This window comes from Acomys minous (assembly GCF_964271855.1).
Source record: "Acomys minous genome assembly, chromosome: 2".
NCBI lineage: Eukaryota > Metazoa > Chordata > Mammalia > Rodentia > Muridae > Acomys > Acomys minous.
The window spans coordinates 93,900,772-93,913,402 of record NC_140484.1 but is presented as its reverse complement, the minus strand read 5'-3'; the positions used below and the strand labels follow the sequence as shown (position 1 = coordinate 93,913,402).

The following is a 12,631-nucleotide window of genomic DNA, read 5'->3' as shown; positions in this document are numbered from 1 at the left end:
ACAGAGTGCAAGCAGCGAGCAACGTTAGAACATGTTTAGTTAGTAAATGTGGCTCTGCATAAGAACCATTTAATTTTTCATAATTCCTTGGCTTCTAGTTACATTTGGAATGGCTTTTACAAGCAATTACATCTTACAGTTTTGTAACAAGTCTCTTCAAGAAGCCTATGCAAACCTCCTGTTTCAGCATCCCAAGTGCTAGAATTATCGAGAGCTGCCATCACATCCAGTGCGACTTTGTTTCAGTTCTAAGAGCCTCTATTGTCTTTTTAGCAATACTCTTTGAAGGTATTGATGACACATCAATATTGGCTTGTTCTCTTTTGTCCCATGATACTGGCAATGTATTCCTCTTGGTTGGTTGAATGTGTTCCCACATTGGAAGGCAAGTAACAGCTGTCAAAGAGATTGTGCCAGTAAATCTTCTAGGCCCACTTTAAGCCATGGTGGTATAAAAGAAGTACACAATTCCCAACCTTCAGGCATACCCGAAGTCAACTCTGCTTGTCCTGTGGATAATTGCTGTAAATATCTCAAAAATATTTTTGGGTCCCTTTTTGTACTTTTGTAGAACATTAACAGAAAGTTTTGCCAAAATGTTATTAACAAGAGTAAAACCAGTTTGGAAATTAAGTAATTGAATATCTGAAAAATATAACATCTGGTAGAATTTAGATTCACCTATATTCTAAGAATGAATAACTAACATTGTCTCATCTTACCTAGCCTGTTTCATCTGTTTCATCTGTCTGTTGATACCATAACATCACATGGAAGAGATCATGAACTCCTTTATGCCAACGTCTTTGTGTATTTCCCCTCACATAGAATTATCCAAGTACTGACAATAGATTGTTTTTTAAAAATGCATTTAATCTAAATGTACGGTGTGTGTTTATTTTAGTGTGTGTTTGTGGGGGGCACGGGGAGAAAGAAAAGGCAGGAAAAGAGATAGAAGGAAACACAAAAAGAGAAAGAAGAGTTGGGTGTGTGGCTGGATGGGGAAGGTACCACTGTATTCCAGGTAGCTTTCACCACTCAGTGTACTCTTTCCCTTTTCCCATGGATTCGGCTCCCAAGTGACATTATGGATACTTTTGGTATTACCTCTTGATGTTTCTAACTTAGCTGCATTTTTCAGAGATCAAGACTGATGTTTTAAGCTTTACATATGTGGAAATGCACACAAGTAAGGGGTAAAATGATGTTAAAGGAATAATTATATAATTAAACCATCTCTGAGGAACCCTGTAATTTTAGAAACTATTCTGACATTTATGCGCTTCTTCTCTTTCCTAAGAGGAGATGAAGCTGCCAGGCCTCCATGCCTCACGGGATTTCTATGGGGGGCAGACTGACAACAAGAAAAGGACAGGAATTTTGACAACTGCAAAGCTTGCTCAAAATATAAAGAATTACAATACAAAATGTTTCTCCAAATTGCAATTTATTCTACAAAGAACCTGTCCTTCAGGCCTAAGATTCACTTAAAGGGGGAGAAAATAAAATACCTAGGAAAGCAATGGAATCTGAAATGCTCAGGTGTATATTCATTAAACATGGGTAAGGACATGAGGATGATGAATGTGCAGATGAACGAGAGACAGGTGCACAAAAATTACCTTCGAGCACACCAGGACCTCAAGCTAGGGAATAGCTGCTTATCTTCATCCCCTTTCAGGCAGCATAGAAAATTTGAAATATAACCGGACACTTTATTAATTTGATTGCTAGGACGTTTCAGTTGTGATGACACTGAGTGACAGTGGGATGCTAAGCCAAACAGACTTGAAATAGCTTCCAAATATTTAGAGACATAACTGTGTGGACACATTGCCTGAAGCCTGTCATACATCTTGCAATACGGAAGGGATGAAGCTTAGAATATTTTAGCTATCCATAGCATAATGAAAAGTAGAAAAAAATCAAAGAAAACATAAAGCGCAATAGACACAGAAATTGCATGGAAAGCAAAGGTTGAATGCTTGAAGATGCCGAGTGTTCATTCATTAGAGCAGACATAAACACACACAGGGCAGGTCCAAATGCCTGTCAGGATGTATAATTACATGTAATTGAAGTCTTGGTTTCTTTTTCAACTCAGTTGTGTTATGTAGCTATGTTTTTGTTTCAATCCCAAGCGTGGGAGTTTAGTTCGAGCTTGCCCACACCTGTCAATTGTCTCGCGAGGGGCGTGGCTTCTGCCAGCTGGTAATGGCCTTCCTCGTCTAGGGTCTGAGCGTAAAGAGGATGGCGTAGCATGGCATGCGGTGTTGGCGTGTGGCACATTGCAGTCTAAAGAGACCAGAGATGGACCACGTAGTGGTTTGGAGCAGGTAGATGGGAAGAAAAGTTTCGGGAGCAGTGCCTTGGAGGAGACTGCTGGCAATGTCTGCTGTTGGCAGAGATGGATACAGCCCCAAAGACCTTTCAACACTAAACAGCTGAGAGAAGTAAAGAGGCCCCCTCTCCCCACTACCCTTCTCCCTCCTATGTAGGGTTGGGATGTTGGAAGGAGTTTAAGGCATATGCACCCCAAAAAAAGTTTAAAAGAAAGTGCTACAATTACATACTTGCTGATACAGTTTGACAGGACATAATCTCACTTTTTTCTGGTAATTCCATGTTCCCGATATCCTGATAATTAAAAACCAAAAATATTTTCATTTATAATGCAAATATCACAGACATAAAAATATATTACTATAACCGAATAAGAAAAAAGTGAGAGTGAATGGAACACACTGAAGAAACTGACACAAGATGTTTATGTGATTTTTTTTTTTTACTGACAAAAATATGTTAACCATCTGCACAAGAAAGTTCCAGAGATGGCTCAGAGGTTAAGAGCCCTGGCCGCTCTTCCAGAAGATCCTGGTTCAATTCCCAGCAGCCACATGGACAACTCACAACTGTCTGTAACTCCAGTTTCAGAGAATCCAACACCTTCACACAGACATACCTGCAGGCAAAATACCAATGCACATTAAAAAATAAAAAAAGGAGAAAAAAAGAGAAAGTTCTATTTAAGTTCATTTTCTATATTATATTTTTTTCTCCTTTATTAATTTATTCTTGTTACATCTCAATGGTTATCCCATCCCTTGTATCCTCCCATTCTTTCCTCCCTCCCATTTTCCCCTTATTCCCTCCCCTATGACTGTGACTGAGGGGGATTACCTCCCCCTGTATATGCTCATAGGGTATCAGTTCTCTTCTTGGTAACCTGCTGTCCTTCCTCTGAGTGCCACCAGGTCTCCCCCTCCAAGGGACATGGTCAAAGGTGAGGCACCAGAGTATGTGAGAAAGTAATATCCTACTCTCCACTCTACTGTGGAGAGTGTCTATATTATAATTATTGATGCCTTGGAGGCACTTTGACTCTTTCTATAATGGAAACACAGTAATTTAATCTTTATACATTTATACAAATTTAATCTTAATACATTTGTTGACTTGCAGGATGTTTTCATGTTTTAAAAATTCCATAGTTCCCACATCAATGTCCAATGCCAAGAGAGACCTACCCTTATTATAAATGGGAAATATTTTTACTAGATTACATCTTATTTGTTTTGATACCAGGTAGCACATTTTCCCAGGGAACTATCTGTTGTAATGTAATCCAGCTCCACACCTGTGATTGTACCATGATACCACAGTTGCTTCTTTCCTCAATGAGAAAAAGCAAAGCTAAGCTGAAGGGGTCATGGTTGCTAATTCTTACAATTTCTGTCATCTTTTCATAAACAGAGCTTTTTTTTTTTTTTGTCTTATCAAAGGGAAGCAGAATCCGGTGCTAGGAAAACAAGAAGGTAGCACTGTGCCAATGTGGTAGCATGCTGGCATTAGAAAGGGAACACTCAACTGGAGAATCATCAGTTTATTATGGAGTCAGTTCTGCCAATTCCTTCAGAACTGTGAGCCAAGAGCTGTGGCTGTGAAGTGATTCTGTTAAATGAGATTCTGGACTCAGCATTGCTGTCTTTTAACATTAATTTTGTCTGTGGAATTATTTCTGGCTTCCAGGACTATTATTAAATGCGAGTTACCAGTGTCAGCATGAGTCTTTGTCTGACTGTGCTAATTTGATTTGCATTCTTCCCGAACCGGCCCATCTGCCATCTAGGAATCTCTGACAGCCAAGATGGTCTTGCCAGAAAAATGACTTCCACTCTTTCCAAACGGCTCTGGAAAAAATAATAGACAGCTAAGCTCATTATAGTGAGTGGTGGATGATGGGTACCAACTAGGCATGCAGTTATCAAACTGAATGTTGTGTATTTTAAACACAGGCACTCATCATTGTAAATCACATGATAATATTTATAAAATATCTGTTACAGGGAGTATCAAATATCTTAGTCAATGTTCTCTGAAGAAATTGTCCAATGGTAAAGTTCAGTAGTTTAATCCTAATTAGAAAATGTTCTACTAACATCTGATTGCTGGTATCTTCTAAGATGGAATGTCTTTTTTAATTAGAACATTCTGGTAGCCTTTTTACCAAGAATTGTTGATTTCAATTGTATAAAACTTCCTTTGGCAATAAAATTTTATACACTAAATTTCTATTTGAAAAATAGAGTCTTCTCCCAACCACAGTTTCCCTTCCCTTCATTCCTCCCTGCTTCCTTCCACTTTCCCTCTCTTTCAGATCCACTCCCCTCCATTTTCTGTTCTGAAAAGAGCAGGCTCCCAAGAAATAACAAAGAGAATAAAGCAAGAAACTGTAAGTTAAAGCCAAAGCTCCCGCACTCATGCTGAAGCTGCACTCAAAGGAGCGAAGGAGAAGCTGACCGACTGTTAGGAGTCCTGCAAAAACACCAAGCTAACACCCATAACATATATGCAGAGCCGTGCAGGCCGCATGCTTCCAGCTTCAGTCCCTGTGAGCTCTTATGGGCCCTGATTAGTTAGTTAGCCATGTTCTCCTGGTGTCCTCAGTCACTTCTGACTCCTAGAATCTCTCCCCTCCTTCTTCCATGGGTTTCCACCAACCCTACGGGGAAGGATTTGGTGGAGAGTTCCAGTTTAGACTCTCTCTCTCTTTGCGTGTTGTCTGGCTGTGCGTCTCTGTCTCTGCACCTGCTCCTATCCACTGCCAGAGGTAGGCAACAGTCTGTGGGTACAGTAGAAAATCATTAGGAATCATTTTATTTAATTTTTTTTTTCTAGTCATGTTTGGTTCTATCCTAGGTTTCTGTGCTATCCAATCTTGGGTTCCTGGCCATCCAGGCCAGTATACACTGAATTTCAAGCAAACTTTGAAAACACTCATTATGTAATAATTGTTGTCAGATTCGGAAGTCAGTGTGTTATTTCAACTTGAGTTCCAACATAAAGTAGTGACAGATAGGCTTTTGAGAACATGTGTCAACTCTAATTTTCTTTTACTTTTTCAAGATTTCCTCTTACTGGCATCAAACTGTCTGTGTGTTTGCAGAATGTACACCTGACTAGATATTTCCTATTCCCCTCCTTGAATCTTTGCTTCACTAGTACTGTTTGCTTACCCAGGATTTGCTAAGAGAGGAACGTAGTCAGAAGGAGTACATTTTGAGCAAAGACAGCTTTTCAAAATGTGGATACAACAGAGTTTGAGGGCTGAGGCGCAGTGGACGTTTCAAGGGCCATCGACCCGCAGCTTGAGAGGCCGCACCGTCTTCCTTGGAAGCCTGAGCCTGCTGTGCAGCTTTCTCTGTGTTCCCGCAACCGTGTCCAGCAATGGGGATGCTAATTCACCAGCCGCCAGGCTTAACTGATTCAAGAGCGAGGGAAAAGATAGCACAGAAATGCGGTGCTCCCGAAGAGAAGTTAATGTGGAACCGAGGAAAGCTAAGAAAGATGACCAGACACTGAAAAGGACGAACGTCAGCTCATTTCTGGTTGAGGTTGCGTCTCCACTGCAGGAAAACCGCAACAATCAGGGCACTGTACATTGGTCTGTTGAGGACATTGTTAAAGGCCCAAACAGCAACAATTTCGAAAGCCAGCTCCAAGGTATTCAAGTTGCTCGGAAACTGCTTTCCAGGGAGAAACAGCCTCCCATTGACAGCATCGTTCGAGCTGGGTTGATCCCCAAATTTGTGTCTTTCTTGGGCAAAACTGATTGTAGTCCCATTCAGTTTGAATCTGCTTGGGCGCTCACTAGCGTTGCTTCTGGAACAATCTGAACACACCAAGGCTGTGGTTGGGTGGAGGTGCTATGTCAGCATTTATTTCTCTCTTGGTATCTCCCCATGCTCACGTCAGCGAACAAGATGCATGGGCACATGGAAACATTGCAGGTTCAGTTTTCTGAGACATAATTATCAAATATGGCGCAGTTGACCTACTGTTGGCACTTCTCGCAATTGCTGACATGTCATCCTTGATCTATGCTTACTTATGTAATCTTGGCCGGACCCTTCCAAACCTTCGTCGAAACAAGAATCCCGCAAACCCGCCCCACCCCCACCCTTTAGAAGCTGTTGAGCAGATTCTCCATACTTTAGTTCATCGCCTGCATCACAATGATGCAGAAGTATTAGCAGGTTCCTGTTGGCCTATTTCCTTCCTGACTGACGGTCCAAATGAGCACATTGAGATGGTTGTGAAGACAGGAGCTGTGCCCCAACTTGTGAAGCTTCTAGAAGCTGCTGAATGGCCAGTTGTGACTCCTGCACTAAGAGCCGTAGGAAATATTATCACTGGAACAGATGAACAGACTCAGATTGTGATAGACGCAGGAGCACTTGCAGTCTTCCGCAGCCTGCTAACGAACCCCAAAAATAATTTTCAGAAGGAGGCCACGTGGACAATGTCAAACAGCACAGCTGGACGCCAGGACCAGGCACAGCGAGCTGTGAATCATTGTCTCGTCCCATTTCTTGTTGGTGTCCTCTCTAAGGCTGATTTTAAGACACAGAGGGAAGCTGTGTGGGCTGTAACCGACTATAGCAGTGGTGGGACTGTTGGATAGATTGTGTATCTTGTTCAATGTGGCATAATAGAACCTTTGATGAACCTCTTGCATGCAAAAGATACCAAAATTATTCTGGTTATTCTGGATGCCTTTGCAAATGAATCCCAGGCTGCTGAGAAACTAGGTGGAACAGAAAAACTCAGGGTAATGGTTGAAGAGTGTGGAGGCTTAGATTAAAATGAAAATGAGACTGTGTACAAGGCCTCATTAAACTTAATTAGAAGTACTTCTCAGTGGAGGAAGAGGAAGATCAAAATGTTGTGCTAGAAACTGTCTCTGAAGGCTTCGTCTTCCAAGTTCAGGATGGGGTTCCCGGCACCCTTAGCCTCTAATGTCCAAAGGCACAAAGCTGTTTCTATGTGCTGTGCTCCTCATACATTTGTCTTACGGTTTCTCTACTAAGAACTCTTTTAAGATGTGCTTTGTTATTGTAGCACTATTTTTTTTTTATAAAGAAACTATACTAGGATACAACTAGTATAGTTGCAAACTGTACATACTATATGAAGCTATCCCCTGAGTTTCTTATTTCTATGTGGAATTTCATACCTTGCAGCATCCTGTGCATAAAGATTAAGGTCCATGCTTAAAACAAAACAAAACAAAACAAAACAAAAAAAAACAGAACAAAATGTGGATGTAAAACGCGTACTATGATGACCAGCAACGCATATGCTAATCGAGGTGGATTTTGAGGCATTTAAAGAATTCTAGATTAATGTGAATGAATGTAACTGAACGAGTTTCCTATTAGCTATTATTTTTACCATAAAAATGAAAAGTGTTAGAGGGACAGTACTGAGTAGTATTGCTTCACAGGCTTCACTCTGAAATGATTTATTTCCTTTTTGGGGGGGGAGTATTGAAATGGCATTACCCTCATACACTGAGTGAAGGGCAGGGCAACAGTAATTACTCATTCATTAGTATTCTTCTCCCAAAACTGAGAAAAAGAAAATGTCCTGTGATAATTTATTGAGGTTTGTGTATAATTTCCCATTAATTAAAAAAAAAAAATCAGAAGAAGAGGATACAGGCAGTCCAGATGAGACTTGATAGGCTGTCAGATGTTAGGGGAGGAGGGCTCTCTTTTTGGAGGACTAGGAGAAGGAAGGGGAGGGGATGAGGGAGGGAGGGTGGCATCAGGAAGCGAGGAAGAAGAGGGCTACAATTGGGAAGTAAAGTGAACAAATTAAAAAAAAAGAAAGAAAGAGAAAAGAAAGAAAGATCCACAACAGTTAAAAAAAAATTAGATTGTAACTTTATTTCCTGGACCATTTCCTCATATACAGAATTATTCATATTTACATAATTATATTTATGAATCAAATGTATCTCCAAAGCTACTAAAAATGAAAAAGATATCTATTTCCAAGGACTGTTAAGCTCTAAATCTTCTCATTAAATAACTATATATGTATAAAGAGCAAGTAATTGTTACCATGGGTACTGTCTTGGATTTCCACATATGTGGCATGGCATCTTAGCAACCTCAAATTACTGAAGAAAATTTTATGTGTTTTTTATTTTATGACTGAGACTAAAGACAGTTTATTTTAGTATTATTTTATTCTTTGATTTTTTTTAAAAAAGCTTTAATTCATCTACCATCATCTTCCCCCACCTTGCATCTAGTCTGGCTAATACCAAACTTCCAGGAAAGGCAGGAAACCATGATTATTTCTCTAAGTGTAACATTAATTACAATATACTCACTAAAAGAGTAAAGGGCTGTTAGAGATTTACTTTCCTAAATGTGTTAGGAACAACTAAATAAATGATTAAACAGTAGCATTTTAGTTACAAACTTGACTCAGCACAAAAATGCAAAATCTTCGGCAACTCATTTTTAAAAAAATGAGCTGTATTGCTAATTTTTAGCCTTAGTTGGATGACAATATTCAAGGTATTCGATGACAGGTAAATGCCTCACATTCATTTACTCATTCAGATATTCAGTAGGCTCCTTCATGGGCTGCCAACTTTTGTCTTATATCAGGAAAGAAGGTGATACAACATGAGGTTCTCAACCATGTAGCTTATATACCATGTACATATATTTCATATGCATTTCTATACTACTATAATAAGTAATGGTTATTAATTATTTCTATACTACTATAATAAGTAATGGTTATTAATTAGAATTAATTGTAAATGCAAAAACATATGCAACAACAGTTTACGGAGAGAGTAAAGAGAAAGAGTGGGAGTGGGAGGGAGTAAAAAGAAGAAAATTATGTAATTATATTTTAATTTCACAAAATAAAAATAAAAGATGAAAAGCAAATTAGATACACTATTCTCCCATGGGTGCCTGTTTTTATTACACCGTCAACTGAGAATCAGGGTGTAGACCAGCAAGTGGGTTATGATCCATTTAGGAAAATATGTCATTGCAAAAGTGCATAGATGTGTTTGTGTGTCTATGAGTATGTTCGTATATTTATATTAAATATTTTATTTTCTTCCAATAAAACAATTTCTTTACTATAATATTGTTTCCTTTTTCTTAAATTTAAAAATTTTTTTACATATACATTTATATTATTATACATGTACAATAAACTACCTATAGGAAGAAGAACCATAAAACATTCAGGAATTATATAAAAGTTACATTCATACTGTTTTGGGTATTTGTATTTGGCAGCCTTGAACAAAACATCTTTTCTATCTTGGCGCATCTAAAATTCTGAATGTAAATCATTATCTATCATATCTCATCATTATCAACTTAAAACATCTATCTAGACCTAAAAAACATTTTAACCCCTAAACAACTAGGTTTAAACATAAAACTAAACTATCTGTTCTTCAACCCTATCAGAGACTTGAGAAGGAATAAAACTAACTACCTGAGTATACAGGGAGTGCAGGTTAGCAGCTTCCAAAATGAGAAGATGGCAGAGACATCACCCAAAAACTCTCTATAAAGTTGGAGCATCATCTTTAGCCTTCTGGCCCAATATATCTGACAGACATATTTTGTTTCTTATCTTATTCCTATGCCTTTGTGACTATCAGAGTGGTCTGCTCTTGTTGTATAAAAAATGAAAAGTGAATTTAGCAGATATATAACAAATTTGTGTTTCTTTCTATACACAGGCTGTATAAATCCCTCTTTGGCCCAGGTTGTTCTATACAGAGATGATGGCCAGCACCATCTTGAAGGAGCTCCTGATCTCTGGAGGAGGTTGGCCAAAGAAGCAAAATAGTAAGGTTAGGTTAAAGAACATGTTGTGTGTTGGAGACAGTAGGCCTTATGGCCAGTGTTCAGCCATCTTGTCAGAGCCTGAACCTTTAGGTTTCCATTTCTCCAGCAGTGTGTCATTTACCAGAAACCAGCTGACCCCGTTGTGGATCAGCAGTTAGAGTAAAGATAAGATTAAGATGGAACCATCCTGTTGTGGTTTATCAGTTAGATTAGATAAAGATAGAGCAAAATATTCCGTGTGGCAGAACGTCATGACCTGCTTGGAATTCCCCATGTCTTGAGATAGCTTGCTGCTGGGTTGCCACTGCAATAGGCTTCCCTATCTCCTGCCTTATAAAATACTGCTGCTTGAAAAATAAGCTTTGAGAGCTTGATCCACAATTCAGACTTGCTCTCCTTCTTCGTGTCTTGTTTTTTATTTCTCATACAGGTAAATCTCCTCCCAAGCTTTAGTTAAACCCCTGTGGGTCAGGGTCAGTGGTGACTGAGCACTCTATCAGTAGATGCCAAACTGAAGGTTTGTGTGTGTGTGTGAAGATAAAGAAAACCTGGGTTAGGAGGTAAGCATGATAAGTTGACTACTTATGGCCTTCTATACCAAATGAAGTAGAACTTTAGGAAATGGTAGTGGGTATCATGAGAAAGTGTTTACATTGTAGAAGCACCAGTTTCCTGCATTCTAAACTCAGGACCTGTTATTAACTCCTGTGTATCATTAACAGAGGTGAACATTGTTAGATTTTTCTGACTGCTTCATTTGAATTTTATTCTAATATATTGCTAGCAATTGTGGATTCTAATTTGAAGTGTGTGTGTGTGTGTGTGTGTGTGTGTATGTGTGTATGTGTATTTCTATGTATGTATGCCAAGTGTGCAACTGTCTGTAGCTTTCATAAGAAGGCATTGGGCCCTCAGGAGTTTAAGACAGTCCAGTGTCATCCTCCTGAATTGGGTGTTGGGAACTGAATTCTCAGCCTTTAAAAGAGTTGTATATGGTCTTAACCACTGAGCCTCCTCTTCAGCAGATGCAGAGATTATGATAGATCCTCTCTTAACTGCAATGTACGTCTTCCTCATTATCCACAGGATCCTCTGGCAAGTGTCACTCACTTGAAATCAACCACAAGATCTTATACCCAAACTCATATTAGTGTATCCCTCTTTCCATGACCCCCTGCTACTCAGATGTCTATTATAAATATGTGTGTCTGTGTATCTATTGATGACTTTAATTATTTACCCAATAGCTGATAGGTTAAAGCATTTCATGTCTTAGTTCTAATTCCACTTTATTAATATATTAATCAGTATTAGTATTAACAATGGTGATAAATAGATTTTGGTCATCACTTTCATTCATTGCTTGGCTAGACAAACTAAGTCCTTGTCAAACAATAATGCAAATCTGAGGTCTGAATCATCTTTCTGATTCAGTATCTTAGACTTTGTAGATTTTTAACTAGTTTGTAAACATAGATACTGCAAGTCTAAGAAATAAGTATAAGTTTCTACACTTCAAATCTGATCAGGGTGTGATTTGGTTTGTCTAGTAGAAAGGAATAGGAGTAACTGTGTGGTACATCCTCATGAGGGCTCAATGGACTTTGTCATCCCCACCCCAGCAACACTGTTATCACTATGGTAACGTGTGCCATATAGATGAACGATGACGGATGAAGGCAAAGCCAGGTGATCTCTCATAGTTCTGCCAATAAACCACAAGCTCATGAATAAGCTTGAGTTCAGGTGGGTGCAGCTGGTGAGAAGTCAGTTTCAGCACATGCATATGTTCTGTGCAAGAACATTTCCACTGACCCTGAAGTTTTGTGTATAACCTGGGTGCATTTCCAAGGGACTTCGTTTAAAATAATACAGAGGCAGTCCTACATGTTTCAAATGTCCATTCATGTAATACTATCCCATCTATCTGTAAGGCACATGTCATACTTTTTTTTCTTAAATCTTGACCTCAAGTTGTTGACAGTTTTTCACATGCTAGTCATATGTTATATCTAAAATCTGGAATTTAACTACTGGTAAAGACACGTTCCTTTTAAATTAAATATATAATTTCCCCAAATTCCTCTTTCTTAACAACAAAAAAAATGAAGTTAATTCCTTTAGGTCTTACATTTCATACCTGAACAAATATGCTAAGTCTCAGTGTAGAGAAGTTATCTATCCAGTGACTTTGATTGCTAATGAGCTTTTATTCCCAGTATAGTGCAGTGTTAGCAGATAACCTAGTTGTCTGAGAAGGCAATGTAAGTAATTATGATTTTAAAAGCACCATTGTTCCCTGCAGAGAACCCATATAAAATAACCATGATGTGAAAACATTAAGAAAGAGTAGTAATTTCACCAGAATCACAGCCATGGGTAATGTGATCAACAGCTTCCCAACCAGGAAATGTTTTGAGTGGCTCCATTATTCAAAACAGAATCTT

General features: G+C 38.8%; 1 pseudogene across 1 annotated transcript; it reads left to right on the top strand.

Annotated features, from left to right (window-relative positions):
• Nucleotides 1-5,582: 5,582 nt before the first annotated feature.
• LOC311591861 (importin subunit alpha-1-like) lies at nt 5,583-7,302 on the top strand (annotated as a pseudogene). The gene has a single exon. The product of its transcript is annotated as an importin subunit alpha-1-like (transcript).
• The last annotated feature ends 5,329 nt before the right edge of the window (nt 7,303-12,631 follow it).